The sequence below is a fragment of the Anomaloglossus baeobatrachus genome, chromosome 4 (assembly GCF_048569485.1).
Source record: "Anomaloglossus baeobatrachus isolate aAnoBae1 chromosome 4, aAnoBae1.hap1, whole genome shotgun sequence".
NCBI classification, from domain to species: domain Eukaryota; kingdom Metazoa; phylum Chordata; class Amphibia; order Anura; family Aromobatidae; genus Anomaloglossus; species Anomaloglossus baeobatrachus.
Genome location: NC_134356.1, coordinates 645,199,218 through 645,225,178, shown reverse-complemented (window position 1 = coordinate 645,225,178; position 25,961 = coordinate 645,199,218). Strand labels below are relative to the sequence as shown.

Genomic DNA, 25,961 nt, shown 5'->3' with positions numbered 1-25,961 from the left:
AGAAAGGAAGTGGGCATTTGGAACTCTCCATAACATAAACGAGCTCTTCCTGGAAAGCGGGGATTTCTTGGTGACCTGAACTCCTTTAACTTTGCGCAGTGGCAGTATCGTAGCCCATGAGGTTTAACCGAGGCGTGATTATTGCTAATTGAAAACTTTTCCCAATACCCCGCCATGATGACTTGAAATACAGTCAGCATTGGCAATTTTTGTTGGTCTCTCAGGAGGCTTAATTCATGGTATGCAAATGACAGAAAATTAGCTCCTCCCAGTGGTGGAAAATAACTCTTGCTTCCCTCAACAGTCTAATGGTCGTTTACACCTGGATCAGAAAGAGAGATAGTTGGCCTGCAGGTAATCCTTGAAAAGTACCTCTTCCGGGAATCTTCCGACTGTCTTCTCCTAGGGACCCTTGCAGCGGCGGAAGAAAGGAAGTGGGCATTTGGAACTCTCCATAACATAAACGAGCTCTTCCTGGAAAGCGGGGATTTCTTGGTGACCTGAACTCCTTTAACTTTGCGCAGTGGCAGTATCGTAGCCCATGAGGTTTAACCGAGGCGTGATTATTGCTAATTGAAAACTTTTCCCAATACCCCGCCATGATGACTTGAAATACAGTCTGCATTGGCAATTTTTGTTGGTCTCTCAGGAGGCTTAATTCATGGTAAGCAAATGACATAAAATTAGCTCCTCCCAGTGGTGGAAAATAACTCTTGCTTCCCTCAACAGTCTAATGGTCGTTTACACCTGGATCAGAAAGAGAGAGAGTTGGCCTGCAGGTAATCCTTGAAAAGTACCTCTTCCGGGAATCTTCCGACTGTCTTCTTCTAGGGACCCTTGCAGCGGCGGAAGAAAGGAAGTGGGCATTTGGAACTCTCCATAGCATAAACGAGCTCTTCCTGGAAAGCGGGGATTTCTTGGTGACCTGAACTCCTTTAACTTTGCGCAGTGGCAGTATCGTAGCCCATGAGGTTTAACCGAGGCGTGATTATTGCTAATTGAAAACTTTTCCCAATAGCCCGCCATGATGACTTGAAATACAGTCAGCATTGGCAATTTTTGTTGGTCTCTCAGGAGGCTTAATTCATGGTATGCAAATGACAGAAAATTAGCTCCTCCCAGTAGTGGAAAATAACTCTTGCTTCCCTCAACAGTCTAATGGTCGTTTACACCTGGATCAGAAAGAGAGAGAGTTGGCCTGCAGGTAATCCTTGAAAAGTACCTCTTCCGGGAATCTTCCGACTGTTTTCTCCTAGGGACCCTTGTAGCGGCGGAAGAAAGGAAGTGGGCATTTGGAACTCTCCATAACATAAACGAGCTCTTCCTGGAAAGCGGGGATTTCTTGGTGACTTGAACTCCTTTAACTTTGCGCAGTGGCAGTATCGTAGCCCATGAGGTTTAACCGAGGCGTGATTATTGCTAATTGAAAACTTTTCCCAATACCCCGCCATGATGACTTGAAATACAGTCAGCATTGGCAATTTTTGTTGGTCTCTCAGGAGGCTTAATTCATGGTATGCAAATGACAGAAAATTAGCTCCTCCCAGTGGTGGAAAATAACTCTTGCTTCCCTCAACAGTCTAATGGTCGTTTACACCTGGATCAGAAAGAGAGAGAGTTGGCCTGCAGGTAATCCTTGAAAAGTACCTCTTCCGGGAATCTTCCGACTGTCTTCTCCTAGGGACCCTTGCAGCGGCGGAAGAAAGGAAGTGGGCATTTGGAACTCTCCATAACATAAACGAGCTCTTCCTGGAAAGCGGGGATTTCTTGGTGACCTGAACTCCTTTAACTTTGCGCAGTGGCAGTATCGTAGCCCATGAGGTTTAACCGAGGCGTGATTATTGTTAATTGAAAACTTTTCCCAATACCCCGCCATGATGACTTGAAATACAGTCAGCATTGGCAATTTTTGTTGGTCTCTCAGGAGGCTTAATTCATGGTATGCAAATGACAGAAAATTAGCTCCTCCCAGTGGTGGAAAATAACTCTTGCTTCCCTCAACAGTCTAATGGTCGTTTACACCTGGATCAGAAAGAGAGAGAGTTGGCCTGCAGGTAATCCTTGAAAAGTACCTCTTCCGGGAATCTTCCGACTGTCTTCTCCTAGGGACCCTTGCAGCGGCGGAAGAAAGGAAGTGGGCATTTGGAACTCTCCATAACATAAACGAGCTCTTCCTGGAAAGCGGGGATTTCTTGGTGACCTGAACTCCTTTAACTTTGCGCAGTGGCAGTATCGTAGCCCATGAGGTTTAACCGAGGCGTGATTATTGCTAATTGAAAACTTTTCCCAATACCCCGCCATGATGACTTGAAATACAGTCAGCATTGGCAATTTTTGTTGGTCTCTCAGGAGGCTTAATTCATGGTATGCAAATGACAGAAAATTAGCTCCTGCCAGTGGTGGAAAATAACTCTTGCTTCCCTCAACAGTCTAATGGTCGTTTACACCTGGATCAGAAAGAGAGAGAGTTGGCCTGCAGGTAATCCTTGAAAATTACCTCTTCCGGGAATCTTCCGACTGTCTTCTCCTAGGGACCCTTGCAGCGGCGGAAGAAAGGAAGTGGGCATTTGGAACTCTCCATAACATAAACGAGCTCTTCCTGGAAAGCGGGGATTTCTTGGTGACCTGAACTCCTTTAACTTTGCGCAGTGGCAGTATCGTAGCCCATGAGGTTTAACCGAGGCGTGATTATTGCTAATTGAAAACTTTTCCCAATACCCCGCCATGATGACTTGAAATACAGTCAGCATTGGCAATTTTTGTTGGTCTCTCAGGAGGCTTAATTCATGGTATGCAAATGACAGAAAATTAGCTCCTCCCAGTGGTGGAAAATAACTCTTGCTTCCCTCAACAGTCTAATGGTCGTTTACACTTGGATCAGAAAGAGAGAGAGTTGGCCTGCAGGTAATCCTTGAAAATTACCTCTTCCGGGAATCTTCCGACTGTCTTCTCCTAGGGACCCTTGCAGTGGTGGAAGAAAGGAAGTGGGCATTTGGAACTCTCCATAACATAAACGAGCTCTTCCTGGAAAGCGGGGATTTCTTGGTGACCTGAACTCCTTTAACTTTGCGCAGTGGCAGTATCGTAGCCCATGAGGTTTAACCGAGGCGTGATTATTGCTAATTGAAAACTTTTCCCAATACCCCGCCATGATGACTTGAAATACAGTCAGCATTGGCAATTTTTGTTGGTCTCTCAGGAGGCTTAATTCATGGTATGCAAATGACAGAAAATTAGCTCCTCCCAGTGGTGGAAAATAACTCTTGCTTCCCTCAACAGTCTAATGGTCGTTTACACCTGGATCAGAAAGAGAGAGAGTTGGCCTGCAGGTAATCCTTGAAAAGTACCTCTTCCGGGAATCTTCCGACTGTCTTCTCCTAGGGACCCTTGCAGCGGCGGAAGAAAGGAAGTGGGCATTTGGAACTCTCCATAACATAAACGAGCTCTTCCTGGAAAGCGGGGATTTCTTGGTGACCTGAACTCCTTTAACTTTGTGCAGTGGCAGTATCGTAGCCCATGAGGTTTAACTGAGGCGTGATTATTGCTAATTGAAAACTTTTCCCAATACCCCGCCATGATGACTTGAAATACAGTCAGCATTGGCAATTTTTGTTGGTCTCTCAGGAGGCTTAATTCATGGTATGCAAATGACAGAAAATTAGCTCCTCCCAGTGGTGGAAAATAACTCTTGCTTCCCTCAACAGTCTAATGGTCGTTTACACCTGGATCAGAAAGAGAGAGAGTTGGCCTGCAGGTAATCCTTGAAAAGTACCTCTTCTGGGAATCTTCCGACTGTCTTCTCCTAGGGACCCTTGCAGCGGCGGAAGAAAGGAAGTGGGCATTTGGAACTCTCCATAACATAAACGAGCTCTTCCTGGAAAGCGGGGATTTCTTGGTGACCTGAACTCCTTTAACTTTGCGCAGTGGCAGTATCGTAGCCCATGAGGTTTAACCGAGGCGTGATTATTGCTAATTGAAAACTTTTCCCAATACCCCGCCATGATGACTTGAAATACAGTCAGCATTGGCAAATTTTGTTGGTCTCTCAGGAGGCTTAATTCATGGTATGCAAATGACAGAAAATTAGCTCCTCCCAGTGGTGGAAAATAACTCTTGCTTCCCTCAACAGTCTAATGGTCGTTTACACCTGGATCAGAAAGAGAGAGAGTTGGCCTGCAGGTAATCCTTGAAAAGTACCTCTTCCGGGAATCTTCCGACTGTCTTCTCCTAGGGACCCTTGCAGCGGCGGAAGAAAGGAAGTGGGCATTTGGAACTCTCCATAGCATAAACGAGCTCTTCCTGGAAAGCGGGGATTTCTTGGTGACCTGAACTCCTTTAACTTTGCGCAGTGGCAGTATCGTAGCCCATGAGGTTTAACCGAGGCGTGATTATTGCTAATTGAAAACTTTTCCCAATACCCCGCCATGATGACTTGAAATACAGTCAGCATTGGCAATTTTTGTTGGTCTCTCAGGAGGCTTAATTCATGGTATGCAAATGACAGAAAATTAGCTCCTCCCAGTGGTGGAAAATAACTCTTGCTTCCCTCAACAGTCTAATGGTCGTTTACACCTGGATCAGAAAGAGAGATAGTTGGCCTGCAGGTAATCCTTGAAAAGTACCTCTTCCGGGAATCTTCCGACTGTCTTCTCCTAGGGACCCTTGCAGCGGCGGAAGAAAGGAAGTGGGCATTTGGAACTCTCCATAACATAAACGAGCTCTTCCTGGAAAGCGGGGATTTCTTGGTGACCTGAACTCCTTTAACTTTGCGCAGTGGCAGTATCGTAGCCCATGAGGTTTAACCGAGGCGTGATTATTGCTAATTGAAAACTTTTCCCAATACCCCGCCATGATGACTTGAAATACAGTCTGCATTGGCAATTTTAGTTGGTCTCTCAGGAGGCTTAATTCATGGTATGCAAATGACATAAAATTAGCTCCTCCCAGTGGTGGAAAATAACTCTTGCTTCCCTCAACAGTCTAATGGTCGTTTACACCTGGATCAGAAAGAGAGAGAGTTGGCCTGCAGGTAATCCTTGAAAAGTACCTCTTCCGGGAATCTTCCGACTGTCTTCTTCTAGGGACCCTTGCAGCGGCGGAAGAAAGGAAGTGGGCATTTGGAACTCTCCATAACATAAACGAGCTCTTCCTGGAAAGCGGGGATTTCTTGGTGACCTGAACTCCTTTAACTTTGCGCAGTGGCAGTATCGTAGCCCATGAGGTTTAACCGAGGCGTGATTATTGCTAATTGAAAACTTTTCCCAATACCCCGCCATGATGACTTGAAATACAGTCAGCATTGGCAATATTTGTTGGTCTCTCAGGAGGCTTAATTCATGGTATGCAAATGACAGAAAATTTGCTCCTCCCAGTGGTGGAAAATAACTCTTGCTTCCCTCAACAGTCTAATTGTCGTTTATACCTGGATCAGAAAGAGAGAGAGTTGGCCTGCAGGTAATCCTTGAAAAGTACCTCTTTCGGGAATCTTCCGACTGTCTTCTCCTAGGGACCCTTGGAGCGGCGGAAGAAAGGAAGTGGGCATTTGGAACTCTCCATAACATAAACGAGCTCTTCCTGGAAAGCGGGGATTTCTTGGTGACCTGAACTCCTTTAACTTTGCGCAGTGGCAGTATCGTAGCCCATGAGGTTTAACCGAGGCGTGATTATTGCTAATTGAAAACTTTTCCCAATACCCCGCCATGATGACTTGAAATACAGTCAGCATTGGCAATTTTTGTTGGTCTCTCAGGAGGCTTAATTCATGGTATGCAAATGACAGAGAATTAGCTCCTCCCAGTGGTGGAAAATAACTCTTGCTTCCCTCAACAGTCTAATGGTCGTTTACACCTGGATCAGAAAGAGAGAGAGTTGGCCTGCAGGTAATCCTTGAAAAGTACCTCTTCCGGGAATCTTCCGACTGTCTTCTCCTAGGGACCCTTGCAGCGGCGGAAGAAAGGAAGTGGGCATTTGGAACTCTCCATAACATAAACGAGCTCTTCCTGGAAAGCGGGGATTTCTCTGTGACCTGAACTCCTTTAACTTTGCGCAGTGGAAGTATCGTAGCCCATGAGGTTTAACCGAGGCGTGATTATTGCTAATTGAAAACTTTTCCCAATACTCCGCCATGATGACTTGAAATACAGTCAGCATTGGCAATTTTTGTTGGTCTCTCAGGAGGCTTAATTCATGGTATGCAAATGACAGAAAATTAGCTCCTCCCAGTGGTGGAAAATAACTCTTGCTTCCCTCAACAGTCTAATGGTCGTTTACACCTGGATAAGAAAGAGAAAGAGTTGGCCTGCAGGTAATCCTTAAAAAGTACCTCTTCCGGGAATCTTCCGACTGTCTTCTCCTAGGGACCCTTGCAGCGGCGGAAGAAAGGAAGTGGGCATTTGGAACTCTCCATAACATAAACGAGCTCTTCCTGGAAAGTGGGGATTTCTTGGTGACCTGAACTCCTTTAACTTTGCGCAGTGGCAGTTTTGTAGCCCATGAGGTTTATCCGAGGCGTGATTATTGCTAATTGAAAACTTTTCCCAATACCCCGCTAAGATGACTTGAAATACAGTCAGCATTGTCAATTTTTGTTGGTCTCTCAGGAGGCTTAATTCATGGTATGCAAATGACAGAAAATTAGCTCCTCCCAGTGGTGGAAAATAACTGTTGCTTTCCTCAACAGTCTAATGGTTGTTTACACCTGGATCAGAAAGAGAGAGAGTCGGCCTGCAGGTAATCCTTGAAAAGTACCTCTTCCGGGAATCTTCCGACTGTCTTCTCCTAGGGACCCTTGCAGCGGCGGAAGAAAGGAAGTGGGCATTTGGAACTCTCCATAACATAAACGAGCTCTTCCTGGAAAGCGGGGATTTCTTGGTGACCTGAACTCCTTTAACTTTGCGCAGTGGCAGTATCGTAGCCCATGAGGTTTAACCGAGGCGTGATTATTGCTAATTGAAAACTTTTCCCAATACCCCGCCATGATGACTTGAAATACAGTCAGCATTGGCAATTTTTGTTGGTCTCTCAGGAGGCTTAATTCATGGTATGCAAATGACAGAAAATTAGCTCCTCCCAGTGGTGGAAAATAACTCTTGCTTCCCTCAACAGTCTAATGGTCGTTTACACCTGGATCAGAAAGAGAGAGTTGGCCTGCAGGTAATCCTTGAAAAGTACCTCTTCCGGGAATCTTCCGACTGTCTTCTCCTAGGGACCCTTGCAGCGGCGGAAGAAAGGAAGTGGGCATTTGGAACTCTCCATAACATAAACGAGCTCTTCCTGGAAAGCGGGGATTTCTTGGTGACCTGAACTCCTTTAACTTTGCGCAGTGGCAGTATCGTAGCCCATGAGGTTTAACCGAGGCGTGATTATTGCTAATTGAAAACTTTTCCCAATACCCCGCCATGATGACTTGAAATACAGTCAGCATTGGCAATTTTTGTTGGTCTCTCAGGAGGCTTAATTCATGGTATGCAAATGACAGAAAATTAGCTCCTCCCAGTGGTGGAAAATAACTCTTGCTTCCCTCAACAGTCTAATGGTCGTTTACACCTGGATCAGAAAGAGAGAGAGTTGGCCTGCAGGTAATCCTTGAAAAGTACCTCTTTCGGGAATCTTCCGACTGTCTTCTCCTAGGGACCCTTGCAGCGGCGGAAGAAAGGAATTGGGCATTTGGAACTCTCCATAACATAAACGAGCTCTTCCTGGAAAGCGGGGATTTCTTGGTGACCTGAACTCCTTTAACTTTGCGCAGTGGCAGTATCGTAGCCCATGAGGTTTAACCGAGGCGTGATTATTGCTAATTGAAAACTTTTCCCAATACCCCGCCATGATGACTTGAAATACAGTCAGCATTGGCAATTTTTGTTGGTCTCTCAGGAGGCTTAATTAATGGTATGCAAATGACAGAAAATTAGTTCCTCCTAGTGGTGGAAAATAACTCTTGCTTCCCTCAACAGTCAAATGGTCGTTTACACCTGGATCAGAAAGAGAGAGAGTTGGCCTGCAGGTAATCCTTGAAAAGTACCTCTTCCGGGAATCTTCCGACTGTCTTCTCCTAGGGACCCTTGCAGCGGCGGAAGAAAGGAAGTGGGCATTTGGAACTCTCCATAACATAAACGAGCTCTTCCTGGAAAGCGGGGATTTCTTGGTGACCTGAACTCCTTTAACTTTGCGCAGTGGCAGTATCGTAGCCCATGAGGTTTAACCGAGGCGTGATTATTGCTAATTGAAAACTTTTCCCAATACCCCGCCATGATGACTTGAAATACAGTCAGCATTGGCAATTTTTGTTGGTCTCTCAGGAGGCTTAATTCATGGTATGCAAATGACAGAAAATTAGTTCCTCCTAGTGGTGGAAAATAACTCTTGCTTCCCTCAACAGTCTAATGGTCGTTTACACCTGGATCAGAAAGAGAGAGAGTTGGCCTGCAGGTAATCCTTGAAAAGTACCTCTTCCGGGAATCTTCCGACTGTCTTCTCCTAGGGACCCTTGCAGCGGCGGAAGAAAGGAAGTGGGCATTTGGAACTCTCCATAACATAAACGAGCTCTTCCTGGAAAGCGGGGATTTCTTGGTGACCTGAACTCCTTTAACTTTGCGCAGTGGCAGTATCGTAGCCCATGAGGTTTAACCGAGGCGTGATTATTGCTAATTGAAAACTTTTCCCAATACCCCGCCATGATGACTTGAAATACAGTCAGCATTGGCAATATTTGTTGGTCTCTCAGGAGGCTTAATTCATGGTATGCAAATGACAGAAAATTAGCTCCTCCCAGTGGTGGAAAATAACTCTTGCTTCCCTCAACAGTCTAATTGTCGTTTATACCTGGATCAGAAAGAGAGAGAGTTGGCCTGCAGGTAATCCTTGAAAAGTACCTCTTTCGGGAATCTTCCGACTGTCTTCTCCTAGGGACCCTTGGAGCGGCGGAAGAAAGGAAGTGGGCATTTGGAACTCTCCATAACATAAACGAGCTCTTCCTGGAAAGCGGGGATTTCTTGGTGACCTGAACTCCTTTAACTTTGCGCAGTGGCAGTATCGTAGCCCATGAGGTTTAACCGAGGCGTGATTATTGCTAATTGAAAACTTTTCCCAATACCCCGCCATGATGACTTGAAATACAGTCAGCATTGGCAATTTTTGTTGGTCTCTCAGGAGGCTTAATTCATGGTATGCAAATGACAGAGAATTAGCTCCTCCCAGTGGTGGAAAATAACTCTTGCTTCCCTCAACAGTCTAATGGTCGTTTACACCTGGATCAGAAAGAGAGAGAGTTGGCCTGCAGGTAATCCTTGAAAAGTACCTCTTCCGGGAATCTTCCGACTGTCTTCTCCTAGGGACCCTTGCAGCGGCGGAAGAAAGGAAGTGGGCATTTGGAACTCTCCATAACATAAACGAGCTCTTCCTGGAAAGCGGGGATTTCTCTGTGACCTGAACTCCTTTAACTTTGCGCAGTGGAAGAATCGTAGCCCATGAGGTTTAACCGAGGCGTGATTATTGCTAATTGAAAACTTTTCCCAATACTCCGCCATGATGACTTGAAATACAGTCAGCATTGGCAATTTTTGTTGGTCTCTCAGGAGGCTTAATTCATGGTATGCAAATGACAGAAAATTAGCTCCTCCCAGTGGTGGAAAATAACTCTTGCTTCCCTCAACAGTCTAATGGTCGTTTACACCTGGATAAGAAAGAGAAAGAGTTGGCCTGCAGGTAATCCTTAAAAAGTACCTCTTCCGGGAATCTTCCGACTGTCTTCTCCTAGGGACCCTTGCAGCGGCGGAAGAAAGGAAGTGGGCATTTGGAACTCTCCATAACATAAACGAGCTCTTCCTGGAAAGTGGGGATTTCTTGGTGACCTGAACTCCTTTAACTTTGCGCAGTGGCAGTTTTGTAGCCCATGAGGTTTATCCGAGGCGTGATTATTGCTAATTGAAAACTTTTCCCAATACCCCGCTATGATGACTTGAAATACAGTCAGCATTGTCAATTTTTGTTGGTCTCTCAGGAGGCTTAATTCATGGTATGCAAATGACAGAAAATTAGCTCCTCCCAGTGGTAGAAAATAACTCTTGCTTTCCTCAACAGTCTAATGGCTGTTTACACCTGGATCAGAAAGAGAGAGAGTCGGCCTGCAGGTAATCCTTGAAAAGTACCTCTTCCGGGAATCTTCCGACTGTCTTCTCCTAGGGACCCTTGCAGCGGCGGAAGAAAGGAAGTGGGCATTTGGAACTCTCCATAACATAAACGAGCTCTTCCTGGAAAGCGGGGATTTCTTGGTGACCTGAACTCCTTTAACTTTGCGCAGTGGCAGTATCGTAGCCCATGAGGTTTAACCGAGGCGTGATTATTGCTAATTGAAAACTTTTCCCAATACCCCGCCATGATGACTTGAAATACAGTCAGCATTGGCAATTTTTGTTGGTCTCTCAGGAGGCTTAATTCATGGTATGCAAATGACAGAAAATTAGCTCCTCCCAGTGGTGGAAAATAACTCTTGCTTCCCTCAACAGTCTAATGGTCGTTTACACCTGGATCAGAAAGAGAGAGTTGGCCTACAGGTAATCCTTGAAAAGTACCTCTTCCGGGAATCTTCCGACTGTCTTCTCCTAGGGACCCTTGCAGCGGCGGAAGAAAGGAAGTGGGCATTTGGAACTCTCCATAACATAAACGAGCTCTTCCTGGAAAGCGGGGATTTCTTGGTGACCTGAACTCCTTTAACTTTGCGCAGTGGCAGTATCGTAGCCCATGAGGTTTAACCGAGGCGTGATTATTGCTAATTGAAAACTTTTCCCAATACCCCGCCATGATGACTTGAAATACAGTCAGCATTGGCAATTTTTGTTGGTCTCTCAGGAGGCTTAATTCATGGTATGCAAATGACAGAAAATTAGCTCCTCCCAGTGGTGGAAAATAACTCTTGCTTCCCTCAACAGTCTAATGGTCGTTTACACCTGGATCAGAAAGAGAGAGAGTTGGCCTGCAGGTAATCCTTGAAAAGTACCTCTTTCGGGAATCTTCCGACTGTCTTCTCCTAGGGACCCTTGCAGCGGCGGAAGAAAGGAATTGGGCATTTGGAACTCTCCATAACATAAACGAGCTCTTCCTGGAAAGCGGGGATTTCTTGGTGACCTGAACTCCTTTAACTTTGCGCAGTGGCAGTATCGTAGCCCATGAGGTTTAACCGAGGCGTGATTATTGCTAATTGAAAACTTTTCCCAATACCCCGCCATGATGACTTGAAATACAGTCAGCATTGGCAATTTTTGTTGGTCTCTCAGGAGGCTTAATTCATGGTATGCAAATGACAGAAAATTAGTTCCTCCTAGTGGTGGAAAATAACTCTTGCTTCCCTCAACAGTCTAATGGTCGTTTACACCTGGATCAGAAAGAGAGAGAGAGTTGGCCTGCAGGTAATCCTTGAAAAGTACCTCTTCCGGGAATCTTCCGACTGTCTTCTCCTAGGGACCCTTGCAGCGGCGGAAGAAAGGAAGTGGGCATTTGGAACTCTCCATAACATAAACGAGCTCTTCCTGGAAAGCGGGGATTTCTTGGTGACCTGAACTCCTTTAACTTTGCGCAGTGGCAGTATCGTAGCCCATGAGGTTTAACCGAGGCGTGATTATTGCTAATTGAAAACTTTTCCCAATACCCCGCCATGATGACTTGAAATACAGTCAGCATTGGCAATTTTTGTTGGTCTCTCAGGAGGCTTAATTCATGGTATGCAAATGACAGAAAATTAGTTCCTCCTAGTGGTGGAAAATAACTCTTGCTTCCCTCAACAGTCTAATGGTCGTTTACACCTGGATCAGAAAGAGAGAGAGTTGGCCTGCAGGTAATCCTTGAAAAGTACCTCTTCCGGGAATCTTCCGACTGTCTTCTCCTAGGGACCCTTGCAGCGGCGGAAGAAAGGAAGTGGGCATTTGGAACTCTCCATAACATAAACGAGCTCTTCCTGGAAAGCGGGGATTTCTTGGTGACCTGAACTCCTTTAACTTTGCGCAGTGGCAGTATCGTAGCCCATGAGGTTTAACCGAGGCGTGATTATTGCTAATTGAAAACTTTTCCCAATACCCCGCCATGATGACTTGAAATACAGTCAGCATTGGCAATTTTTGTTGGTCTCTCAGGAGGCTTAATTCATGGTATGCAAATGACAGAAAATTAGCTCCTCCCAGTGGTGGAAAATAACTCTTGCTTCCCTCAACAGTCTAATGGTCGTTTACACCTGGATCAGAAAGAGAGAGAGTTGGCCTGCAGGTAATCCTTGAAAAGTACCTCTTCCGGGAATCTTCCGACTGTCTTCTCCTAGGGACCCTTGCAGCGGCGGAAGAAAGGAAGTGGGCATTTGGAACTCTCCATAACATAAACGAGCTCTTCCTGGAAAGCGGGGATTTCTTGGTGACCTGAACTCCTTTAACTTTGCGCAGTGGCAGTATCGTAGCCCATGAGGTTTAACCGAGGCGTGATTGTTGCTAATTGAAAACTTTTCCCAATACCCCGCCATGATGACTTGAAATACAGTCAGCATTGGCAATTTTTGTTGGTCTCTCAGGAGGCTTAATTCATGGTATGCAAATGACAGAAAATTAGCTCCTCCCAGTGGTGGAAAATAACTCTTGCTTCCCTCAACAGTCTAATGGTCGTTTACACCTGGATCAGAAAGAGAGAGAGTTGGCCTGCAGGTAATCCTTGAAAAGTACCTCTTCCGGGAATCTTCCGACTGTCTTCTCCTAGGGACCCTTGCAGCGGCGGAAGAAAGGAAGTGGGCATTTGGAACTCTCCATAACATAAACGAGCTCTTCCTGGAAAGCGGGGATTTCTTGGTGACCTGAACTCCTTTAACTTTGCGCAGTGGCAGTATCGTAGCCCATGAGGTTTAACCGAGGCGTGATTATTGCTAATTGAAAACGTTTCCCAATACCCCGCCATGATGACTTGAAATACAGTCAGCATTGGCAATATTTGTTGGTCTCTCAGGAGGCTTAATTCATGGTATGCAAATGACAGAAAATTAGCTCCTCCCAGTGGTGGAAAATAACTCTTGCTTCCCTCAACAGTCTAATGGTCGTTTATACCTGGATCAGAAAGAGAGAGAGTTGGCCTGCAGGTAATCCTTGAAAAGTACCTCTTTCGGGAATCTTCCGACTGTCTTCTCCTAGGGACCCTTGCAGCGGCGGAAGAAAGGAAGTGGGCATTTGGAACTCTCCATAACATAAACGAGCTCTTCCTGGAAAGCGGGGATTTCTTGGTGACCTGAACTCCTTTAACTTTGCGCAGTGGCAGTATCGTAGCCCATGAGGTTTAACCGAGGCGTGATTATTGCTAATTGAAAACTTTTCCCAATACCCTGCCATGATGACTTGAAATACAGTCAGCATTGGCAATTTTTGTTGGTCTCTCAGGAGGCTTAATTCATGGTATGCAAATGACAGAAAATTAGCTCCTCCCAGTGGTGGAAAATAACTCTTGCTTCCCTCAACAGTCTAATGGTCGTTTACACCTGGATCAGAAAGAGAAAGAGTTGGCCTGCAGGTAATCCTTGAAAAGTACCTCTTCCGGGAATCTTCCGACTGTCTTCTCCTAGGGACCCTTGCAGCGGCGGAAGAAAGGAAGTGGGCATTTGGAACTCTCCATAACATAAACGAGCTCTTCCTGGAAAGCGGGGATTTCTTGGTGACCTGAACTCCTTTAACTTTGCGCAGTGGCAGTATCGTAGCCCATGAGGTTTATCCGAGGCGTGATTATTGCTAATTGAAAACTTTTCCCAATACCCTGCTATGATGACTTGAAATACAGTCAGCATTGTCAATTTTTGCTGGTCTCTCAGGAGGCTTAATTCATGGTATGCAAATGACAGAAAATTAGCTCCTCCCAGTGGTGGAAAATAACTCTTGCTTTCCTCAACAGTCTAATGGTCGTTTACACCTGGATCAGAAAGAGAGAGAGTCGGCCTGCAGGTAATCTTCGAAAAGTACCTCTTCCGGGAATCTTCCGACTGTCTTCTCCTAGGGACCCTTGCAGCGGCGGAAGAAAGGAAGTGGGCATTTGGAACTCTCCATAACATAAACGAGCTCTTCCTGGAAAGCGGGGATTTCTTGGTGACCTGAACTCCTTTAACTTTGCGCAGTGGCAGTATCGTAGCCCATGAGGTTTAACCGAGGCGTGATTATTGCTAATTGAAAACTTTTCCCAATACCCCGCCATGATGACTTGAAATACAGTCAGCATTGGCAATTTTTGTTGGTCTCTCAGGAGGCTTAATTCATGGTATGCAAATGACAGAAAATTAGCTCCTCCCAGTGGTGGAAAATAACTCTTGCTTCCCTCAACAGTCTAATGGTCGTTTACACCTGGATCAGAAAGAGAGATAGTTGGCCTGCAGGTAAACCTTGAAAAGTACCTCTTCCGGGAATCTTCCGACTGTCTTCTCCTAGGGACCCTTGCAGCGGCGGAAGAAAGGAAGTGGGCATTTGGAACTCTCCATAACATAAACGAGCTCTTCCTGGAAAGCGGGGATTTCTTGGTGACCTGAACTCCTTTAACTTTGCGCAGTGGCAGTATCGTAGCCCATGAGGTTTAACCGAGGCGTGATTATTGCTAATTGAAAACTTTTCCCAATACCCCGCCATGATGACTTGAAATACAGTCAGCATTGGCAATTTTTGTTGGTCTCTCAGGAGGCTTAATTCATGGTATGCAAATGACAGAAAATTAGCTCCTCCCAGTGGTGGAAAATAACTCTTGCTTCCCTCAACAGTCTAATGGTCGTTTACACCTGGATCAGAAAGAGAGAGAGTTGGCCTGCAGGTAATCCTTGAAAAGTACCTCTTTCGGGAATCTTCCGACTGTCTTCTCCTAGGGACCCTTGCAGCGGCGGAAGAAAGGAATTGGGCATTTGGAACTCTCCATAACATAAACGAGCTCTTCCTGGAAAGCGGGGATTTCTTGGTGACCTGAACTCCTTTAACTTTGCGCAGTGGCAGTATCGTAGCCCATGAGGTTTAACCGAGGCGTGATTATTGCTAATTGAAAACTTTTCCCAATACCCCGCCATGATGACTTGAAATACAGTCAGCATTGGCAATTTTTGTTGGTCTCTCAGGAGGCTTAATTCATGGTATGCAAATGACAGAAAATTAGTTCCTCCTAGTGGTGGAAAATAACTCTTGCTTCCCTCAACAGTCTAATGGTCGTTTACACCTGGATCAGAAAGAGAGAGAGAGTTGGCCTGCAGGTAATCCTTGAAAAGTACCTCTTCCGGGAATCTTCCGACTGTCTTCTCCTAGGGACCCTTGCAGCGGCGGAAGAAAGGAAGTGGGCATTTGGAACTCTCCATAACATAAACGAGCTCTTCCTGGAAAGCGGGGATTTCTTGGTGACCTGAACTCCTTTAACTTTGCGCAGTGGCAGTATCGTAGCCCATGAGGTTTAACCGAGGCGTGATTATTGCTAATTGAAAACTTTTCCCAATACCCCGCCATGATGACTTGAAATACAGTCAGCATTGGCAATTTTTGTTGGTCTCTCAGGAGGCTTAATTCATGGTATGCAAATGACAGAAAATTAGTTCCTCCTAGTGGTGGAAAATAACTCTTGCTTCCCTCAACAGTCTAATGGTCGTTTACACCTGGATCAGAAAGAGAGAGAGTTGGCCTGCAGGTAATCCTTGAAAAGTACCTCTTCCGGGAATCTTCCGACTGTCTTCTCCTAGGGACCCTTGCAGCGGCGGAAGAAAGGAAGTGGGCATTTGGAACTCTCCATAACATAAACGAGCTCTTCCTGGAAAGCGGGGATTTCTTGGTGACCTGAACTCCTTTAACTTTGCGCAGTGGCAGTATCGTAGCCCATGAGGTTTAACCGAGGCGTGATTATTGCTAATTGAAAACTTTTCCCACTACCCCGCCATGATGACTTGAAATACAGTCAGCATTGGCAATTTTTGTTGGTCTCTCAGGAGGCTTAATTCATGGTATGCAAATGACAGAAAATTAGCTCCTCCCAGTGGTGGAAAATAACTCTTGCTTCCCTCAACAGTCTAATGGTCGTTTACACCTGGATCAGAAAGAGAGAGAGTTGGCCTGCAGGTAATCCTTGAAAAGTACCTCTTCCGGGAATCTTCCGACTGTCTTCTCCTAGGGACCCTTGCAGCGGCGGAAGAAAGGAAGTGGGCATTTGGAACTCTCCATAACATAAACGAGCTCTTCCTGGAAAGCGGGGATTTCTTGGTGACCTGAACTCCTTTAACTTTGCGCAGTGGCAGTATCGTAGCCCATGAGGTTTAACCGAGGCGTGATTGTTGCTAATTGAAAACTTTTCCCAATACCCCGCCATGATGACTTGAAATACAGTCAGCATTGGCAATTTTTGTTGGTCTCTCAGGAGGCTTAATTCATGGTATGCAAATGACAGAAAATTAGCTCCTCCCAGTGGTGGAAAATAACTCTTGCTTCCCTCAACAGTCTAATGGTCGTTTACACCTGGATCAGAAAGAGAGAGAGTTGGCCTGCAGGTAATCCTTGAAAAGTACCTCTTCCGGGAATCTTCCGACTGTCTTCTCCTAGGGACCCTTGCAGCGGCGGAAGAAAGGAAGTGGGCATTTGGAACTCTCCATAACATAAACGAGCTCTTCCTGGAAAGCGGGGATTTCTTGGTGACCTGAACTCCTTTAACTTTGCGCAGTGGCAGTATCGTAGCCCATGAGGTTTAACCGAGGCGTGATTATTGCTAATTGAAAACGTTTCCCAATACCCCGCCATGATGACTTGAAATACAGTCAGCATTGGCAATATTTGTTGGTCTCTCAGGAGGCTTAATTCATGGTATGCAAATGACAGAAAATTAGCTCCTCCCAGTGGTGGAAAATAACTCTTGCTTCCCTCAACAGTCTAATGGTCGTTTATACCTGGATCAGAAAGAGAGAGAGTTGGCCTGCAGGTAATCCTTGAAAAGTACCTCTTTCGGGAATCTTCCGACTGTCTTCTCCTAGGGACCCTTGCAGCGGCGGAAGAAAGGAAGTGGGCATTTGGAACTCTCCATAACATAAACGAGCTCTTCCTGGAAAGCGGGGATTTCTTGGTGACCTGAACTCCTTTAACTTTGCGCAGTGGCAGTATCGTAGCCCATGAGGTTTAACCGAGGCGTGATTATTGCTAATTGAAAACTTTTCCCAATACCCTGCCATGATGACTTGAAATACAGTCAGCATTGGCAATTTTTGTTGGTCTCTCAGGAGGCTTAATTCATGGTATGCAAATGACAGAAAATTAGCTCCTCCCAGTGGTGGAAAATAACTCTTGCTTCCCTCAACAGTCTAATGGTCGTTTACACCTGGATCAGAAAGAGAAAGAGTTGGCCTGCAGGTAATCCTTGAAAAGTACCTCTTCCGGGAATCTTCCGACTGTCTTCTCCTAGGGACCCTTGCAGCGGCGGAAGAAAGGAAGTGGGCATTTGGAACTCTCCATAACATAAACGAGCTCTTCCTGGAAAGCGGGGATTTCTTGGTGACCTGAACTCCTTTAACTTTGCGCAGTGGCAGTATCGTAGCCCATGAGGTTTATCCGAGGCGTGATTATTGCTAATTGAAAACTTTTCCCAATACCCTGCTATGATGACTTGAAATACAGTCAGCATTGTCAATTTTTGCTGGTCTCTCAGGAGGCTTAATTCATGGTATGCAAATGACAGAAAATTAGCTCCTCCCAGTGGTGGAAAATAACTCTTGCTTTCCTCAACAGTCTAATGGTCGTTTACACCTGGATCAGAAAGAGAGAGAGTCGGCCTGCAGGTAATCTTCGAAAAGTACCTCTTCCGGGAATCTTCCGACTGTCTTCTCCTAGGGACCCTTGCAGCGGCGGAAGAAAGGAAGTGGGCATTTGGAACTCTCCATAACATAAACGAGCTCTTCCTGGAAAGCGGGGATTTCTTGGTGACCTGAACTCCTTTAACTTTGCGCAGTGGCAGTATCGTAGCCCATGAGGTTTAACCGAGGCGTGATTATTGCTAATTGAAAACTTTTCCCAATACCCCGCCATGATGACTTGAAATACAGTCAGCATTGGCAATTTTTGTTGGTCTCTCAGGAGGCTTAATTCATGGTATGCAAATGACAGAAAATTAGCTCCTCCCAGTGGTGGAAAATAACTCTTGCTTCCCTCAACAGTCTAATGGTCGTTTACACCTGGATCAGAAAGAGAGATAGTTGGCCTGCAGGTAAACCTTGAAAAGTACCTCTTCCGGGAATCTTCCGACTGTCTTCTCCTAGGGACCCTTGCAGCGGCGGAAGAAAGGAAGTGGGCATTTGGAACTCTCCATAACATAAACGAGCTCTTCCTGGAAAGCGGGGATTTCTTGGTGACCTGAACTCCTTTAACTTTGCGCAGTGGCAGTATCGTAGCCCATGAGGTTTAACCGAGGCGTGATTATTGCTAATTGAAAACTTTTCCCAATACCCCGCCATGATGACTTGAAATACAGTCAGCATTGGCAATTTTTGTTGGTCTCTCAGGAGGCTTAATTCATGGTATGCAAATGACAGAAAATTAGCTCCTCCCAGTGGTGGAAAATAACTCTTGCTTCCCTCAACAGTCTAATGGTCGTTTACACCTGGATCAGAAAGAGAAAGAGTTGGCCTGCAGGTAATCCTTGAAAAGTACCTCTTCCGGGAATCTTCCGACTGTCTTCTCCTAGGGACCCTTGCAGTGGCGGAAGAAAGGAAGTGGGCATTTGGAACTCTCCATAACATAAACGAGCTCTTCCTGGAAAGCGGGGATTTCTTGGTGACCTGAACTCCTTTGACTTTGCGCAGTGGCAGTATCGTAGCCCATGAGGTTTAACCGAGGCGTGATCATTGCTAATTGAAAATTTTTCCCAATACCCCGCCATGATGACTTGAAATACAGTCAGCATTGGCAATTTTTGTTGGTCTCTCAGGAGGCTTAATTCATGGTATGCAAATGACAGAAAATTAGCTCCTCCCAGTGGTGGAAAATAACTCTTGCTTCCCTCAACAGTCTAATGGTCGTTTACACCTGGATCAGAAAGAGAGAGAGTTGGCCTGCAGGTAATCCTTGAAAAGTACCTCTTCCGGGAATCTTCCGACTGTCTTCTCCTAGGGACCCTTGCAGCGGCGGAAGAAAGGAAGTGGGCATTTGGAACTCTCCATAACATAAACGAGCTCTTCCTGGAAAGCGGGGATTTCTTGGTGACCTGAACTCCTTTAACTTTGCGCAGTGGCAGTATTGTAGCCCATGAGGTTTAACCGAGGCGTGTTTATTGCTATTTGAAAACTTTTCCCAATACCCCGCCATGATGACTTGAAATACAGTCAGCATTGGCAATTTTTGTTGGTCTCTCAGGAGGCTTAATTCATGGTATGCAAATGACAGAAAATTAGCTCCTCCCAGTGGTGGAAAAGAACTCTTGCTTCCCTCAACAGTCTAATGGTCGTTTACACCTGGATCAGAAAGAGAGAGAGTTGGCCTGCAGGTAATCCTTGAAAAGTACCTCTTCCGGGAATCTTCCGACTGTCTACTCCTAGGGACCCTTGCAGCGGCGGAAGAAAGGAAGTGGGCATTTGGAACTCTCCATAACATAAATGAGCTCTTCCTGGAAATCGGGGATTTCTTGGTGACCTGAACTCCTTTAACTTTGCGCAGTGGCAGTATCGTAGCCCATGAGGTTTAAATGAGGTGTGATTATTGCTAATTGAAAACTTTTCCCAATACCCCACCATGATGACTTGAAATACAGTCAGCATTGGCAATTTTTGTTGGTCTCTCAGGAGGCTTAATTCATGGTATGCAAATGACAGAAAATTAGCTCCTCCCAGTGGTGGAAAATAACTCTTGCTTCCCTCAACAGTCTAATGGTCGTTTACACCTGGATCAGAAAGAGAGAGAGTTGGCCTGCAGGTAATCCTTGAAAAGTACCTCTTCCGGGAATCTTCCGACTGTCTTCTCCTAGGGACCCTTGCAGCGGCGGAAGAAAGGAAGTGGGCATTTGGAACTCTCCATAACATAAACGAGCTCTTCCTGGAAAGCGGGGATTTCTTGGTGACCTGAACTCCTTTAACTTTGCGCAGTGGCAGTATCGTAGCCCATGAGGTTTAACCGAGGCGTGCTTATTGCTAATTGAAAATTTTTCCCAATACCCCGCCATGATGACTTGAAATACAGTCAGCATTGGCAATTTTTGTTGGTCTCTCAGGAGGCTTAATTCATGGTATGCAAATGACAGAAAATTAGCTCCTCCCAGTGGTGGAAAATAACTCTTGCTTCCCTCAACAGTCTAATGGTCGTTTACACCTGGATCAGAAAGAGAGAGAGTTGGCCTGCAGGTAATCCTTGAAAAGTACCTCTTCCGGGAATCTTCTGACTGTCTTCTCCTAGGGACCCTTGCAGCGGCGGAAGAAAGGAAGTGGGCATTTGGAACTCTCCATAACATAAACGAGCTCTTCCTGGAAAGCGGTGATTTCTTGGTGACCTGAACTCCTTTAACTTTGCGCAGTGGCAGTATTGTAGCCCATGAGGTTTAACCGAGGCGTGATTATTGCTAATTGAAAATTTTTCCCAATACCCCGCCATGATGACTTGAAATACAGTCAGCATTGGCAATTTTTGTTGGTCTCTCAGGAGGCTTAATTCATGGTATGCAAATGACAGAAAATTAGCTCCTCCCAGTGGTGGAAAATAACTCTTGCTTCCCTCAACAGTCTAATGGTCGTTTACACCTGGATCAGAAAGAGAGAGAGTCGGCCTGCAGGTAATCCTTGAAAAGTAACTCTTCCGGGAATCTTCCGACTGTCTTCTCCTAGGGACCCTTGCAGCGGCGGAAGAAAGGAAGTGGGCATTTGGAACTCTCCATAACATAAACGAGCTCTTCCTGGAAAGCGGGGATTTCTTGGTGACCTGAACTCCTTTAACTTTGCGCAGTGGCAGTATCGTAGCCCATGAGGTTTAACCGAGGCGGGATTATTGCTAATTGAAAACTTTTCCCAATACCCCGCCATGATGACTTGAAATACAGTCAGCATTGGCAATTTTTGTTGGTCTCTCAGGAGGCTTAATTCATGGTATGCAAATGACAGAAAATTAGCTCCTCCCAGTGGTGGAAAATAACTCTTGCTTCCCTCAACAGTCTAATGGTCGTTTACACCTGGATCAGAAAGAGAGAGAGTTGGCCTGCAGGTAATCCTTGAAAAGTACCTCTTCCGGGAATCTTCCGACTGTCTTCTCCTAGGGACCCTTGCAGCGGCGGAAGAAAGGAAGTGGGCATTTGGAACTCTCCATAACATAAACGAGCTCTTCCTGGAAAGCGGGGATTTCTTGGTGACCTGAACTCCTTTAACTTTGCGCAGTGGCCGTATCGTAGCCCATGAGGTTTAACCGAGGCGTGATTATTGCTAATTGAAAACTTTTCCCAATACCCCGCCATGATGACTTGAAATACAGTCAGCATTGGCAATTTTTGTTGGTCTCTCAGGAGGCTTAATTCATGGTATGCAAATGACAGAAAATTAGCTCCTCCCAGTGGTGGAAAATAACTCTTGCTTCCCTCAACAGTCTAATGGTCGTTTACACCTGGATCAGAAAGAGAGAGAGTTGGCCTGCAGGTAATCCTTGAAAAGTACCTCTTCCGGGAATCTTCCGACTGTCTTCTCCTAGGGACCTTTGCAGCGGCGGAAGAAAGGAAGTGGGCATTTGGAACTCTCCATAACATAAACGAGCTCTTCCTGGAAAGCGGGGATTTCTTGGTGACCTGAACTCCTTTAACTTTGCGCAGTGGCAGTATCGTAGCCCATGAGGTTTAACCGAGGCGTGATTATTGCTAATTGAAAACTTTTCCCAATACCCCGCCATGATGACTTTAAATACAGTCAGCATTGGCAATTTTTGTTGGTCTCTCAGGAGGCTTAATTCATGGTATGCAAATGACAGAAAATTAGCTCCTCCCAGTGGTGGAAAATAACTCTTGCTTCCCTCAAAAGTCTAATGGTCGTTTACACCTGGATCAGAAAGAGAGAGAGTTGGCCTGCAGGTAATCCTTGAAAAGTACCTCTTCCGGGAATCTTCCGACTGTCATCTCCTAGGGACCCTTGCAGCGGCGGAAGAAAGGAAGTGGGCATTTGGAACTCTCCATAACATAAACAAGCTCTTCCTGGAAAGCGGGGATTTCTTGGTGACCTGATCTCCTTTAACTTTGCGCAGTGGCAGTATTGTAGCCCATGAGGTTTAACCGAGGCGTGATTATTGCTAATTGAAAACTTTTCCCAATACCCCGCCATGATGACTTGAAATACAGTCAGCATTGGCAATTTTTGTTGGTCTCTCAGGAGGCTTAATTCATGGTATGCAAATGACGGAAAATTAGCTCCTCCCAGTGGTGGAAAATAACTCTTGCTTCCCTCAACAGTCTAATGGTCGTTTACACCTGGATCAGAAAGAGAGAGATTTGGCCTGCAGGTAATCCTTGAAAAGTACCTCTTCCGGGAATCTTCCGACTGTCTTCTCCTAGGGACCCTTGCAGCGGCGGAAGAAAGGAAGTGGGCATTTGGAACTCTCCATAACATAAACGAGCTCTTCCTGGAAAGCGGGGATTTCTTTGTGACCTGAACTCCTTTAACTTTGCGCAGTGGCAGTATCGTAGCCCATGAGGTTTAACCGAGGCGTGATTATTGCTAATTGAAAACTTTTCCCAATACCCCGCCATGATGACTTGAAATACAGTCAGCATTGGCAATTTTTGTTGGTCTCTCAGGAGGCTTAATTCATGGTATGCAAATGACAGAAAATTAGCTCCTCCCAGTGGTGGAAAATAACTCTTGCTTCCCTCAACAGTCTAATGGTCGTTTACACCTGGATCAGAAAGAGAGAGAGTTGGCCTGCAGGTAATCCTTGAAAAGTACCTCTTCCGGGAATCTTCCGACTGTCTTCTTCTAGGGACCCTTGCAGCGGCGGAAAAAAGGAAGTGGGCATTTGGAACTCTCCATAACATAAACGAGCTCTTCCTGGAAAGCGGGGATTTCTTGGTGACCTGAACTCCTTTAACTTTGCGCAGTGGCAGTATCGTAGCCCATGAGGTTTAACCGAGGCGTGATAATTGCTAATTGAAAACTTTTCCCAATACCCCGCCATGATGACTTGAAATACAGTCAGCATTGGCAATTTTTGTTGGTCTCTCAGGAGGCTTAATTCATGGTATGCAAATGACAGAAAATTAGCTCCTCCCAGTAGTGGAAAATAACTCTTGCTTCCCTCAACAGTCTAATGGTCGTTTACACCTGGATCAGAAAGAGAGAGAGTTGGCCTGCAGGTAATCCTTGAAAAGTACCTCTTCCGGGAATCTTCCGACTGTCTTCTCCTAGGGACCCTTGCAGCGGCGGAAGAAAGGAAGTGGGCATTTGGAACTCTCCATAACATAAACGAGCTCTTCCTGGAAAGCGGGGATTTCTTGGTGACCTGAACTCCTTTAACTTTGCGCAGTGGCAGTATCGTAGCCCATGAGGTTTAACCGAGGCGTGATTATTGCTAATTGAAAACTTTTCCCAATACCCCGCCATGATGACTTGAGATACAGTCAGCATTGGCAATTTTTGTTGGTCTCTCAGGAGGCTTAATTCATGGTATGCAAATGACAGAAAATTAGCTCCTCCCAGTGGTGGAAAATAACTCTTGCTTCCCTCAACAGTCTAATGGTCGTTTACACCTGGATCAGAAAGAGAGAGAGTTGGCCTGCAGGTAATCCTTGAAAAGTACCTCTTCCGGGAATTTTCCGACTGTCTTCTCCTAGGGACCCTTGCAGCGGCGGAAGAAAGGAAGTGGGCATTTGGAACTCTCCATAACATAAACGAGCTCTTCCTGGAAAGCGGGGATTTCTTGGTGACCTGAACTCCTTTAACTTTGCGCAGTGGCAGTATCGTAGCCCATGAGGTTTAACCGAGGCGTGATTATTGCTAATTGAAAACTTTTCCCAATACCCCGCCATGATGACTTGAAATACAGTCAGCATTGGCAATTTTTGTTGGTCTCTCAGGAGGCTGAATTCATGGTATGCAAATGACAGAAAATTAGCTCCTCCCAGTGGTGGAAAATAACTCTTGCTTCCCTCAACAGTCTAATGGTCGTTTACACCTGGATCAGAAAGAGAGAGAGTTGGCCTGCAGGTAATCCTTGAAAAGTACCTCTTCCGGGAATCTTCCGACTGTCTTCTCCTAGGGACCCTTGCAGCGGCGGAAGAAAGGAAGTGGGCATTTGGAACTCTCCATAACATAAACGAGCTCTTCCTGGAAAGCGGGGATTTCTTGGTGACCTGAACTCCTTTAACTTTGCGCAGTGGCAGTATCGTAGCCCATGAGGTTTAACCGAGGCGTGATTATTGCTAATTGAAAACTTTTCCCAATACCCCGCCATGATGACTTGAAATACAGTCAGCATTGGCTATTTTTGTTGGTCTCTCAGGAGGCTTAATTCATGGTATGCAAATGACAGAAAATTAGCTCCTCCCAGTGGTGGAAAATAACTCTTGCTTCCCTCAACAGTCTAATGGTCGTTTACACCTGGATCAGAAAGAGAGAGAGTTGGCCTGCAGGTAATCCTTGAAAAGTACCTCTTCCGGGAATCTTCCGACTGTCTTCTCCTAGGGACCCTTGCAGCGGCAGAAAAAAGGAAGTGGGCATTTGGAACTCTCCATAACATAAACGAGCTCTTCCTGGAAAGCGGGGATTTCTTGGTGACCTGAACTCCTTTAACTTTGCGCAGTGGCAGTATCGTAGCCCATGAGGTTTAACCGAGGCGTGATTATTGCTAATTGAAAACTTTTCCCAATACCCTGCCATGATGACTTGAAATACAGTCAGCATTGGCAATTTTTGTTGGTCTCTCAGGAGGCTTAATTCATGGTATGCAAATGACAGAAAATTAGCTCCTCCCAGTGGTGGAAAATAACTCTTGCTTCCCTCAACAGTCTAATGGTCGTTTACACCTGGATCAGAAAGAGAAAGAGTTGGCCTGCAGGTAATCCTTGAAAAGTACCTCTTCCGGGAATCTTCCGACTGTCTTCTCCTAGGGACCCTTGCAGCGGCGGAAGAAAGGAAGTGGGCATTTGGAACTCTCCATAACATAAACGAGCTCTTCCTGGAAAGCGGGGATTTCTTGGTGACCTGAACTCCTTTAACTTTGCGCAGTGGCAGTATTGTAGCCCATGAGGTTTATCCGAGGCGTGATTATTGCTAATTGAAAACTTTTCCCAATACCCTGCTATGATGACTTGAAATACAGTCAGCATTGTCAATTTTTGCTGGTCTCTCAGGAGGCTTAATTCATGGTATGCAAATGACAGAAAATTAGCTCCTCCCAGTGGTGGAAAATAACTCTTGCTTTCCTCAACAGTCTAATGGTCGTTTACACCTGGATCAGAAAGAGAGAGAGTCGGCCTGCAGGTAATCTTCGAAAAGTACCTCTTCCGGGAATCTTCCGACTGTCTTCTCCTAGGGACCCTTGCAGCGGCGGAAGAAAGGAAGTGGGCATTTGGAACTCTCCATAACATAAACGAGCTCTTCCTGGAAAGCGGGGATTTCTTGGTGACCTGAACTCCTTTAACTTTGCGCAGTGGCAGTATCGTAGCCCATGAGGTTTAACCGAGGCGTGATTATTGCTAATTGAAAACTTTTCCCAATACCCCGCCATGATGACTTGAAATACAGTCAGCATTGGCAATTTTTGTTGGTCTCTCAGGAGGCTTAATTCATGGTATGCAAATGACAGAAAATTAGCTCCTCCCAGTGGTGGAAAATAACTCTTGCTTCCCTCAACAGTCTAATGGTCGTTTACACCTGGATCAGAAAGAGAGATAGTTGGCCTGCAGGTAAACCTTGAAAAGTACCTCTTCCGGGAATCTTCCGACTGTCTTCTCCTAGGGACCCTTGCAGCGGCGGAAGAAAGGAAGTGGGCATTTGGAACTCTCCATAACAT

General features: G+C 45.7%; 61 non-coding genes across 61 annotated transcripts; all 61 read left to right on the top strand.

Moving 5' to 3' along the window:
- The first annotated feature begins 87 nt into the window (after positions 1-87).
- On the top strand, positions 88-228 carry LOC142305154 (U4 spliceosomal RNA). Its single transcript, XR_012753785.1, has one exon. It is a non-coding gene; the product is annotated as a U4 spliceosomal RNA (small nuclear RNA).
- A 284-nt stretch (positions 229-512) lies between these two features.
- Positions 513-653, top strand: LOC142305328 (U4 spliceosomal RNA). Its single transcript, XR_012753950.1, has one exon. It is a non-coding gene; the product is annotated as a U4 spliceosomal RNA (small nuclear RNA).
- A 284-nt stretch (positions 654-937) lies between these two features.
- LOC142305239 (U4 spliceosomal RNA) lies at positions 938-1,078 on the top strand. Its single transcript, XR_012753864.1, has one exon. It is a non-coding gene; the product is annotated as a U4 spliceosomal RNA (small nuclear RNA).
- Positions 1,079-1,362: 284 nt separating this feature from the next.
- On the top strand, positions 1,363-1,503 carry LOC142305153 (U4 spliceosomal RNA). The gene has a single exon (XR_012753784.1). It is a non-coding gene; the product is annotated as a U4 spliceosomal RNA (small nuclear RNA).
- A 284-nt stretch (positions 1,504-1,787) lies between these two features.
- Positions 1,788-1,928, top strand: LOC142304600 (U4 spliceosomal RNA). The gene has a single exon (XR_012753255.1). It is a non-coding gene; the product is annotated as a U4 spliceosomal RNA (small nuclear RNA).
- A 284-nt stretch (positions 1,929-2,212) lies between these two features.
- LOC142305152 (U4 spliceosomal RNA) lies at positions 2,213-2,353 on the top strand. Its single transcript, XR_012753783.1, has one exon. It is a non-coding gene; the product is annotated as a U4 spliceosomal RNA (small nuclear RNA).
- Positions 2,354-2,637: 284 nt separating this feature from the next.
- On the top strand, positions 2,638-2,778 carry LOC142305151 (U4 spliceosomal RNA). Its single transcript, XR_012753782.1, has one exon. It is a non-coding gene; the product is annotated as a U4 spliceosomal RNA (small nuclear RNA).
- Positions 2,779-3,062: 284 nt separating this feature from the next.
- LOC142305150 (U4 spliceosomal RNA) lies at positions 3,063-3,203 on the top strand. The gene has a single exon (XR_012753781.1). It is a non-coding gene; the product is annotated as a U4 spliceosomal RNA (small nuclear RNA).
- Positions 3,204-3,487: 284 nt separating this feature from the next.
- On the top strand, positions 3,488-3,628 carry LOC142304521 (U4 spliceosomal RNA). The gene has a single exon (XR_012753179.1). It is a non-coding gene; the product is annotated as a U4 spliceosomal RNA (small nuclear RNA).
- Positions 3,629-3,912: 284 nt separating this feature from the next.
- LOC142304564 (U4 spliceosomal RNA) lies at positions 3,913-4,053 on the top strand. The gene has a single exon (XR_012753221.1). It is a non-coding gene; the product is annotated as a U4 spliceosomal RNA (small nuclear RNA).
- A 284-nt stretch (positions 4,054-4,337) lies between these two features.
- On the top strand, positions 4,338-4,478 carry LOC142305149 (U4 spliceosomal RNA). Its single transcript, XR_012753780.1, has one exon. It is a non-coding gene; the product is annotated as a U4 spliceosomal RNA (small nuclear RNA).
- A 284-nt stretch (positions 4,479-4,762) lies between these two features.
- LOC142304692 (U4 spliceosomal RNA) lies at positions 4,763-4,903 on the top strand. The gene has a single exon (XR_012753345.1). It is a non-coding gene; the product is annotated as a U4 spliceosomal RNA (small nuclear RNA).
- Positions 4,904-5,187: 284 nt separating this feature from the next.
- Positions 5,188-5,328, top strand: LOC142304524 (U4 spliceosomal RNA). Its single transcript, XR_012753182.1, has one exon. It is a non-coding gene; the product is annotated as a U4 spliceosomal RNA (small nuclear RNA).
- Positions 5,329-5,612: 284 nt separating this feature from the next.
- Positions 5,613-5,753, top strand: LOC142305148 (U4 spliceosomal RNA). The gene has a single exon (XR_012753779.1). It is a non-coding gene; the product is annotated as a U4 spliceosomal RNA (small nuclear RNA).
- A 284-nt stretch (positions 5,754-6,037) lies between these two features.
- Positions 6,038-6,178, top strand: LOC142304522 (U4 spliceosomal RNA). Its single transcript, XR_012753180.1, has one exon. It is a non-coding gene; the product is annotated as a U4 spliceosomal RNA (small nuclear RNA).
- Positions 6,179-6,462: 284 nt separating this feature from the next.
- LOC142304851 (U4 spliceosomal RNA) lies at positions 6,463-6,603 on the top strand. The gene has a single exon (XR_012753499.1). It is a non-coding gene; the product is annotated as a U4 spliceosomal RNA (small nuclear RNA).
- Positions 6,604-6,887: 284 nt separating this feature from the next.
- Positions 6,888-7,028, top strand: LOC142305147 (U4 spliceosomal RNA). The gene has a single exon (XR_012753778.1). It is a non-coding gene; the product is annotated as a U4 spliceosomal RNA (small nuclear RNA).
- A 282-nt stretch (positions 7,029-7,310) lies between these two features.
- LOC142305145 (U4 spliceosomal RNA) lies at positions 7,311-7,451 on the top strand. The gene has a single exon (XR_012753777.1). It is a non-coding gene; the product is annotated as a U4 spliceosomal RNA (small nuclear RNA).
- Positions 7,452-7,735: 284 nt separating this feature from the next.
- On the top strand, positions 7,736-7,876 carry LOC142305144 (U4 spliceosomal RNA). Its single transcript, XR_012753776.1, has one exon. It is a non-coding gene; the product is annotated as a U4 spliceosomal RNA (small nuclear RNA).
- Positions 7,877-8,160: 284 nt separating this feature from the next.
- LOC142305142 (U4 spliceosomal RNA) lies at positions 8,161-8,301 on the top strand. Its single transcript, XR_012753775.1, has one exon. It is a non-coding gene; the product is annotated as a U4 spliceosomal RNA (small nuclear RNA).
- Positions 8,302-8,585: 284 nt separating this feature from the next.
- Positions 8,586-8,726, top strand: LOC142304523 (U4 spliceosomal RNA). Its single transcript, XR_012753181.1, has one exon. It is a non-coding gene; the product is annotated as a U4 spliceosomal RNA (small nuclear RNA).
- A 284-nt stretch (positions 8,727-9,010) lies between these two features.
- LOC142305141 (U4 spliceosomal RNA) lies at positions 9,011-9,151 on the top strand. Its single transcript, XR_012753774.1, has one exon. It is a non-coding gene; the product is annotated as a U4 spliceosomal RNA (small nuclear RNA).
- A 284-nt stretch (positions 9,152-9,435) lies between these two features.
- Positions 9,436-9,576, top strand: LOC142304689 (U4 spliceosomal RNA). The gene has a single exon (XR_012753342.1). It is a non-coding gene; the product is annotated as a U4 spliceosomal RNA (small nuclear RNA).
- A 284-nt stretch (positions 9,577-9,860) lies between these two features.
- Positions 9,861-10,001, top strand: LOC142304828 (U4 spliceosomal RNA). Its single transcript, XR_012753476.1, has one exon. It is a non-coding gene; the product is annotated as a U4 spliceosomal RNA (small nuclear RNA).
- Positions 10,002-10,285: 284 nt separating this feature from the next.
- On the top strand, positions 10,286-10,426 carry LOC142305140 (U4 spliceosomal RNA). Its single transcript, XR_012753773.1, has one exon. It is a non-coding gene; the product is annotated as a U4 spliceosomal RNA (small nuclear RNA).
- Positions 10,427-10,708: 282 nt separating this feature from the next.
- LOC142305139 (U4 spliceosomal RNA) lies at positions 10,709-10,849 on the top strand. Its single transcript, XR_012753772.1, has one exon. It is a non-coding gene; the product is annotated as a U4 spliceosomal RNA (small nuclear RNA).
- A 284-nt stretch (positions 10,850-11,133) lies between these two features.
- On the top strand, positions 11,134-11,274 carry LOC142305138 (U4 spliceosomal RNA). The gene has a single exon (XR_012753771.1). It is a non-coding gene; the product is annotated as a U4 spliceosomal RNA (small nuclear RNA).
- Positions 11,275-11,560: 286 nt separating this feature from the next.
- Positions 11,561-11,701, top strand: LOC142305137 (U4 spliceosomal RNA). The gene has a single exon (XR_012753770.1). It is a non-coding gene; the product is annotated as a U4 spliceosomal RNA (small nuclear RNA).
- Positions 11,702-11,985: 284 nt separating this feature from the next.
- On the top strand, positions 11,986-12,126 carry LOC142305136 (U4 spliceosomal RNA). Its single transcript, XR_012753769.1, has one exon. It is a non-coding gene; the product is annotated as a U4 spliceosomal RNA (small nuclear RNA).
- A 284-nt stretch (positions 12,127-12,410) lies between these two features.
- Positions 12,411-12,551, top strand: LOC142305346 (U4 spliceosomal RNA). Its single transcript, XR_012753967.1, has one exon. It is a non-coding gene; the product is annotated as a U4 spliceosomal RNA (small nuclear RNA).
- A 284-nt stretch (positions 12,552-12,835) lies between these two features.
- Positions 12,836-12,976, top strand: LOC142304721 (U4 spliceosomal RNA). The gene has a single exon (XR_012753372.1). It is a non-coding gene; the product is annotated as a U4 spliceosomal RNA (small nuclear RNA).
- A 284-nt stretch (positions 12,977-13,260) lies between these two features.
- LOC142304493 (U4 spliceosomal RNA) lies at positions 13,261-13,401 on the top strand. Its single transcript, XR_012753152.1, has one exon. It is a non-coding gene; the product is annotated as a U4 spliceosomal RNA (small nuclear RNA).
- A 284-nt stretch (positions 13,402-13,685) lies between these two features.
- On the top strand, positions 13,686-13,826 carry LOC142304791 (U4 spliceosomal RNA). Its single transcript, XR_012753439.1, has one exon. It is a non-coding gene; the product is annotated as a U4 spliceosomal RNA (small nuclear RNA).
- Positions 13,827-14,110: 284 nt separating this feature from the next.
- On the top strand, positions 14,111-14,251 carry LOC142305135 (U4 spliceosomal RNA). Its single transcript, XR_012753768.1, has one exon. It is a non-coding gene; the product is annotated as a U4 spliceosomal RNA (small nuclear RNA).
- Positions 14,252-14,535: 284 nt separating this feature from the next.
- LOC142305133 (U4 spliceosomal RNA) lies at positions 14,536-14,676 on the top strand. The gene has a single exon (XR_012753767.1). It is a non-coding gene; the product is annotated as a U4 spliceosomal RNA (small nuclear RNA).
- Positions 14,677-14,960: 284 nt separating this feature from the next.
- LOC142305132 (U4 spliceosomal RNA) lies at positions 14,961-15,101 on the top strand. Its single transcript, XR_012753766.1, has one exon. It is a non-coding gene; the product is annotated as a U4 spliceosomal RNA (small nuclear RNA).
- A 286-nt stretch (positions 15,102-15,387) lies between these two features.
- LOC142305131 (U4 spliceosomal RNA) lies at positions 15,388-15,528 on the top strand. The gene has a single exon (XR_012753765.1). It is a non-coding gene; the product is annotated as a U4 spliceosomal RNA (small nuclear RNA).
- A 284-nt stretch (positions 15,529-15,812) lies between these two features.
- On the top strand, positions 15,813-15,953 carry LOC142304541 (U4 spliceosomal RNA). Its single transcript, XR_012753198.1, has one exon. It is a non-coding gene; the product is annotated as a U4 spliceosomal RNA (small nuclear RNA).
- A 284-nt stretch (positions 15,954-16,237) lies between these two features.
- Positions 16,238-16,378, top strand: LOC142305345 (U4 spliceosomal RNA). Its single transcript, XR_012753966.1, has one exon. It is a non-coding gene; the product is annotated as a U4 spliceosomal RNA (small nuclear RNA).
- Positions 16,379-16,662: 284 nt separating this feature from the next.
- LOC142304720 (U4 spliceosomal RNA) lies at positions 16,663-16,803 on the top strand. The gene has a single exon (XR_012753371.1). It is a non-coding gene; the product is annotated as a U4 spliceosomal RNA (small nuclear RNA).
- A 284-nt stretch (positions 16,804-17,087) lies between these two features.
- Positions 17,088-17,228, top strand: LOC142304492 (U4 spliceosomal RNA). The gene has a single exon (XR_012753151.1). It is a non-coding gene; the product is annotated as a U4 spliceosomal RNA (small nuclear RNA).
- Positions 17,229-17,512: 284 nt separating this feature from the next.
- Positions 17,513-17,653, top strand: LOC142304790 (U4 spliceosomal RNA). Its single transcript, XR_012753438.1, has one exon. It is a non-coding gene; the product is annotated as a U4 spliceosomal RNA (small nuclear RNA).
- Positions 17,654-17,937: 284 nt separating this feature from the next.
- On the top strand, positions 17,938-18,078 carry LOC142305130 (U4 spliceosomal RNA). Its single transcript, XR_012753764.1, has one exon. It is a non-coding gene; the product is annotated as a U4 spliceosomal RNA (small nuclear RNA).
- Positions 18,079-18,362: 284 nt separating this feature from the next.
- On the top strand, positions 18,363-18,503 carry LOC142305129 (U4 spliceosomal RNA). Its single transcript, XR_012753763.1, has one exon. It is a non-coding gene; the product is annotated as a U4 spliceosomal RNA (small nuclear RNA).
- A 284-nt stretch (positions 18,504-18,787) lies between these two features.
- On the top strand, positions 18,788-18,928 carry LOC142304707 (U4 spliceosomal RNA). Its single transcript, XR_012753359.1, has one exon. It is a non-coding gene; the product is annotated as a U4 spliceosomal RNA (small nuclear RNA).
- Positions 18,929-19,212: 284 nt separating this feature from the next.
- LOC142304746 (U4 spliceosomal RNA) lies at positions 19,213-19,353 on the top strand. The gene has a single exon (XR_012753396.1). It is a non-coding gene; the product is annotated as a U4 spliceosomal RNA (small nuclear RNA).
- Positions 19,354-19,637: 284 nt separating this feature from the next.
- On the top strand, positions 19,638-19,778 carry LOC142304837 (U4 spliceosomal RNA). Its single transcript, XR_012753486.1, has one exon. It is a non-coding gene; the product is annotated as a U4 spliceosomal RNA (small nuclear RNA).
- Positions 19,779-20,062: 284 nt separating this feature from the next.
- Positions 20,063-20,203, top strand: LOC142304718 (U4 spliceosomal RNA). The gene has a single exon (XR_012753369.1). It is a non-coding gene; the product is annotated as a U4 spliceosomal RNA (small nuclear RNA).
- A 284-nt stretch (positions 20,204-20,487) lies between these two features.
- Positions 20,488-20,628, top strand: LOC142304607 (U4 spliceosomal RNA). Its single transcript, XR_012753262.1, has one exon. It is a non-coding gene; the product is annotated as a U4 spliceosomal RNA (small nuclear RNA).
- Positions 20,629-20,912: 284 nt separating this feature from the next.
- On the top strand, positions 20,913-21,053 carry LOC142304553 (U4 spliceosomal RNA). The gene has a single exon (XR_012753210.1). It is a non-coding gene; the product is annotated as a U4 spliceosomal RNA (small nuclear RNA).
- Positions 21,054-21,337: 284 nt separating this feature from the next.
- LOC142305339 (U4 spliceosomal RNA) lies at positions 21,338-21,478 on the top strand. Its single transcript, XR_012753961.1, has one exon. It is a non-coding gene; the product is annotated as a U4 spliceosomal RNA (small nuclear RNA).
- A 284-nt stretch (positions 21,479-21,762) lies between these two features.
- On the top strand, positions 21,763-21,903 carry LOC142304795 (U4 spliceosomal RNA). The gene has a single exon (XR_012753443.1). It is a non-coding gene; the product is annotated as a U4 spliceosomal RNA (small nuclear RNA).
- Positions 21,904-22,187: 284 nt separating this feature from the next.
- LOC142304465 (U4 spliceosomal RNA) lies at positions 22,188-22,328 on the top strand. The gene has a single exon (XR_012753125.1). It is a non-coding gene; the product is annotated as a U4 spliceosomal RNA (small nuclear RNA).
- Positions 22,329-22,612: 284 nt separating this feature from the next.
- Positions 22,613-22,753, top strand: LOC142305128 (U4 spliceosomal RNA). The gene has a single exon (XR_012753762.1). It is a non-coding gene; the product is annotated as a U4 spliceosomal RNA (small nuclear RNA).
- Positions 22,754-23,037: 284 nt separating this feature from the next.
- LOC142305322 (U4 spliceosomal RNA) lies at positions 23,038-23,178 on the top strand. The gene has a single exon (XR_012753944.1). It is a non-coding gene; the product is annotated as a U4 spliceosomal RNA (small nuclear RNA).
- Positions 23,179-23,462: 284 nt separating this feature from the next.
- Positions 23,463-23,603, top strand: LOC142305268 (U4 spliceosomal RNA). The gene has a single exon (XR_012753892.1). It is a non-coding gene; the product is annotated as a U4 spliceosomal RNA (small nuclear RNA).
- Positions 23,604-23,887: 284 nt separating this feature from the next.
- On the top strand, positions 23,888-24,028 carry LOC142305126 (U4 spliceosomal RNA). Its single transcript, XR_012753761.1, has one exon. It is a non-coding gene; the product is annotated as a U4 spliceosomal RNA (small nuclear RNA).
- Positions 24,029-24,312: 284 nt separating this feature from the next.
- Positions 24,313-24,453, top strand: LOC142304550 (U4 spliceosomal RNA). The gene has a single exon (XR_012753207.1). It is a non-coding gene; the product is annotated as a U4 spliceosomal RNA (small nuclear RNA).
- Positions 24,454-24,737: 284 nt separating this feature from the next.
- Positions 24,738-24,878, top strand: LOC142304491 (U4 spliceosomal RNA). The gene has a single exon (XR_012753150.1). It is a non-coding gene; the product is annotated as a U4 spliceosomal RNA (small nuclear RNA).
- Positions 24,879-25,162: 284 nt separating this feature from the next.
- Positions 25,163-25,303, top strand: LOC142304817 (U4 spliceosomal RNA). The gene has a single exon (XR_012753464.1). It is a non-coding gene; the product is annotated as a U4 spliceosomal RNA (small nuclear RNA).
- Positions 25,304-25,587: 284 nt separating this feature from the next.
- Positions 25,588-25,728, top strand: LOC142305125 (U4 spliceosomal RNA). Its single transcript, XR_012753760.1, has one exon. It is a non-coding gene; the product is annotated as a U4 spliceosomal RNA (small nuclear RNA).
- Positions 25,729-25,961: the final 233 nt, after the last annotated feature.